A 4,990-nucleotide genomic window follows, 5' to 3' on the forward strand; every position below is an offset into this window, starting at 1 on the left:
TTAGCAGTGTCTGGGGTCTCTAGGCATGAGTCTCATTTCTCTGTGTGTGCATGAGAGCCTGTACAAACAACTGGAAGGTGGCTGTGGCCTCAGGGACTCATAAATCCAAGAGCCAAGAACTGGGGAGACTGGGATGCAGGTGTAGCTACTGGTCAGACTGTGTGTCTGAGCCTAGTTGTTGGAGGGATGTACTTTGTATATGTGTATATGCATTCTTACTAGTGGATCTTCATCCTGCTCAGCCAGAGAGGGGGGCAGGATGAGGCTGCTGGTGCTGTCTATATTCATGTTGAGTGTCCCGTGTGTCTGTCTGTGATCTGTGTGGCCAGCCATGTATATACATGTATGTATGGTGGTGTGTATATGTGCTCTGTGTTCATGTGCATATTGGGAATGCATCTTCAGCTTCACTACGGGTTGGACCTGGTGCATGGAGCTGCTGCAGCCTTACCTCTCAGGCTACTAGATGCAGTGCATTGTATTTTTCTCCTAAATTTATGTACCACTGTGTACATAAGTCATGCAATGAAATTGTTGCCTGATTAGCTCCAGATGAAGTTCATATGTGAAAATTAAATACGATACCATTAAAAGGAAATTAATTACAAGATTCCAGAAGGACACAATCAGTCTTTATACATACCATACCCAGAACCTCAGTGACACATGCCAGGGCTGCCTGCAGCCTTGGTGCAGCTGTCCCCTCCTCTTGTATGTCTGCTGCAAGGTCACTGTGTGGCATTGCAAAGGTCCCTTGCTCACCAGCGGGGGCTCAGGAGTGCAAAACTCCCTGTGTAGTCAGCACAATTTCTCAAGTCTTTTTCAGCTCAAGCCCTGCAAGTCTGCTCTTCCTCTTGTTAGCTCAGATCCCTGCAGCAATGAAGCGTAAAGAATACTCCTCTACTGCCATACAGTGTCTGCCAGCAAGTGGCCAAAAGAAAGATTTTCTCAGGTTTGTCCCAGCAGCATCTGCTGGTTGCAGTCTGGGTGCCCAGGGAGGCTTCATCTGACAAGCAGAAGAGGGAATAGAAGAAAGAGAGAGACAGCAATTTCTTCTACTGGTTGTAGGTGAGAGAGGTCTGTGTTACAGCAGAAGTTTCTCCCAGTACTAAATTCTCTCTTGAGAAACTCAGAAAATACTCTGTATTGTCTATTCAAGGTCTAGCAAAAGAAAAAGAAAACTTGCACAGGACTTCTCATTCATGTGTATAAAAATGTATTAAGCATAGAGTTATAGAATAGAATCATAGAATATTTTGGTTTGGAAGGGACCTTTAACAGTCATCTAGTCCACCCCCCCCTGCAATGTGCTGGGACATCTTCAACTAGATCAGGTTGCTCAGAGCCCTGTCAGCCTGACCATATTTCCAGGGATGGGGCATCTACCACCTCAGTAGAAAACCTGGTCCAGTGTTTCGCCACCCTCAGCCTTATAACTAGTCCGAGTCTACGCTCTTTTAGTTTAAAACCATTACCCTGTGGTCCTACTGCAACAGGGCCTGCTAAAAAGTCTGTCCCCATCTTTCATGTAAGCCCCCTTTAAATACCGAAAGGCCTCAATAAAGTCTCCCCAGAGCCTTCTCTTTTCCAGGTTGAACAACCCCAGGTCTCTCAGCCTTTCTTCACAGGAGAGATGTTCCATTCCTCTGATCATTTTCGTGGCCCTGCTCTGGACCTGCTCCAACAGGTCTGTGTCTTTCCTGTGCCGAGGGTCTCAGAGCTGGATGCAGTACTCCAGGTGGGGTCTCACCTGAGCGTACAACCTATTTTACAGATGCAGAAATTGAGGCAGGATTATGTAGTTTGCCTGTAACTGCAAATTGCTGAGGGTCGAAGAGGGAAAAAGAAAAGTGGTAAAATGAAAATCTGCACCTATAACTAATCACAGATAATTGCCCAAAGGCCTAAGACTCATTAGATGCAAAATATTAATTTTATTATTTTGATTCAGGCCAATATGAAGACCCTATATGATTTCACTGGTTCACATTCTTAAAAGTTTTTTGGTTTTTGATGTTTCGGATGGAAATGAAGACAATATTAAAGGGGTTGAAGGCTTGAAGGCAATGCCTTTTAAAAATGTAAATTAACATAGGATCATTTTGTTATGAAATACCATAAAACATGATGTAATATGGTAGGCAACAGGCCAAAGTATGGAAAAAAATGGTGGGAAGGCAACAGTCCCAATATGTAATTACATTAATCTTAATAAAGACAATAAAATGACACTTCTTTACAGTTGAGAGAAACTACAAATATCTGTGTTCAACATAAAGCAACTTGAATCAGGAGAAGCACGCAAAAGGCAAGTCCATCACACACTTCTTCCCGTTGTAAACATTCAGTTCAAAATTTATATAAACTCAAGTGAAGTTCTCACTTAGATCCTGCCTGCTCTTTTTTTTTTAATTGAGTTACTGAGCCAGCAAGCCAAAAAAAAAAAAAAAAAAAAAAAAAAAAAAAAAAAAAATCACTGCATTTGCAGAATGCCCATCCTTAAAATGTGGGATAAGAGGAGTCCTGCTTGTCCATGAAGCTGAACAGCAGCTAGAAAAATATCACTTTGAAAATGTTCAGCTTACAGTGATAACTTGCTGGTAGCCTGGGGGAACGATAGCCCACTGGAGTATCAGAATGTGTGTACTTCAGATTTTAATGTACACCTTAGCATTTGAATAATTCTTCAAGTGATTCAGTGATTTTATAACACTTTCAAAATTTTCACCGAGTTTGGCTCTGCTTTTTACCACCTGGTAGTGTGACAGAATCTGTTGTTTCATCTGCAATAGTACATACTATCTCCCAGAAGTCTGAGAAATACCACTTGTCATTTCAAAAGCTGTGATTTCCAGCATGAGTTTGTCTCCACTCTTTTTCAGCAACTTTAAAATATCAGGATCATAATCTGCTCAGAAATAAAAGCAGCTGAATAAATTTACGACTAATCTTTCTAGTTATTTTGGGTTTATTTCTTGTAGCGGTCTCGTATTGAAACCCTGTTCAGGAAGATCTCATCAGTTACTTCACATTTTCAAAAGGATCAGGCTTTTTTCTTCAGGAGGTTATTTGAAATTTAGGATGCTATTCTTTTGAGGAAGATCAACTTCTTCAGATTTTGAGAGTGTTAGTTCCTGTCTCAAGAATTTTTTCAGTTAGGAAATCCAGACTATATGAAAAATTCCATATATTCCCAATGAGATGCAGCTTGTCCCTAAATGCTATGCAACACTAAAACAGCTGATACCAGCTGATGTCACTTATATCAGCATGATAGAGCCACTGAAATTGCTGAACCTGGATGAGCACATCCACTTTCCAAAGTGATTTACATGGAAAGACATCACATGCTCAGTGAAACAGAAAAGTTAACTTATTGGAAAGAAAGCTTTGTTTAAAAATTGGTTTTCTTCCTTTTTCTTTGCCTTCTTTTCAGTCAGGCATGATTTAAACTATTTTGGTTTAACACCTTGGAATTCTTCATCTTCTTTACACCCTACTCAATCACTACTCTGTCAGCAGAACTTGTGCAGGCTTGAAAGATAGAAACACAGCCAACACTGTCTGAAAAATGGAAATTTTTACCTGGTCTCTATTTTTTGTAGCATTTTTTTTCTTTTCTTTGAAGAACATAAAATTAAGAAATAGTCTAGACTGCATCACTGGGAGTAGACGGAGCAGCATAAGCATAATGCAGTGATAATTTGGGATAACTGCTGTTTTCATGATTCTGCTAAGTAAAAATCCTCTGTCAAAAGATGCTCTAACAAAGAGATGATTGAAGTTTGACTAACAGACATGACAGCCAAGTCAGAGACATCCCAGGCTTTGGATCTTCAACAGTGTCTGGCTTTTCTTTTCTAAGTCAAAGAACAGCCTGGAGTCAGATGGGGATGTGAGGAAGAGGGGATAAAAGTCAGTGAGGAGACTTCGAGAGTCTCAGAGAAATGGCAAGGCAATCTCAGATGTTCTCTGATATAAGAGCACTGCCACACAGAATGACGGAAACAAGTAGCAAAATTTATAAGAGAAGGAAAGAAAGAGTTTTCTATGCTTCAGAAAGTCTGGAAGGTTGGAGAGCGGGGAGCAGACAGAGATAGAGAAAGAAAATCCAAACCAGAGACAAATAGGTCTCTTGGGGAGCCATTTTGCAGTCAGGGAAGGAAGGAAATAAGTTTTCCAGCAGTCCAGTCTTTAACCATGTCAGCAGCAACCAAGTATTCATTTCTCCAGGTATCCCATAGTATGTCATTTCTCTGCCAGAGTTAGAAGGTTTAAAAAAATATTCCTTTTTATATCTATCCTCCTGTTTCCCTAAATTAGTAAAAAAAGGGGAGGCTATGTGTCTTCTGCCTCAGAGAGACCTCCCCTTACAGCTGTTTCTTCTTTGTAACAGAGGTGATCATACTGTATTACCTACAAAATTGCCACTCATGTCCATGATAAAGGTAACCTTTGTTGTGCTCACATGATTTCTGTTTTTAACTGTCTCTTGTTCCTTGCTTTCCTGAATCGCTTCAGTTTCCTCCAAGATTTTTGTTAAGGCCTCTGAAAGGCCCAAATATTGATAACTCCCATGTGAATAATAGATTTTTCCAGTTAATGGGAGTAGAGCAAGGGGATCTGACTGCTAACTATGCCTTTGGATGGCTTTACTGTTTCAGGTACCTGAACACCTAATCTTTCAGCCCTGAGTAGCAATGACCTGAAGCATAAAATGAGAAAAAAAAAAAAAAAAAAAAAAAAAAGGGGTGGGGGAGAAGGGAAAAAGAAGAAATCTACTGGGTCTTGAAATAACTTACACAACATGGAAAGGAAAAGGCAAAAAAATCCATTTTCTTCTTTCCAGCCTACCTTTAAAGTATTTCATCTACAGATTGTGCTTGATCTCCAGCCCCTCACTTGACATGTCATGAAACAGTTTCTTGTAGTTCAACCGTTCTTAGATGCAATCATGATTTTTTCCTGAAAATTGTAGCCCTCCCTTGTG

Source organism: Athene cunicularia (genome assembly GCF_003259725.1).
Source record: "Athene cunicularia isolate RWA chromosome 1 unlocalized genomic scaffold, athCun1 chr1_part1, whole genome shotgun sequence".
In the NCBI taxonomy this organism is placed as follows: Eukaryota; Metazoa; Chordata; class Aves; order Strigiformes; family Strigidae; genus Athene; species Athene cunicularia.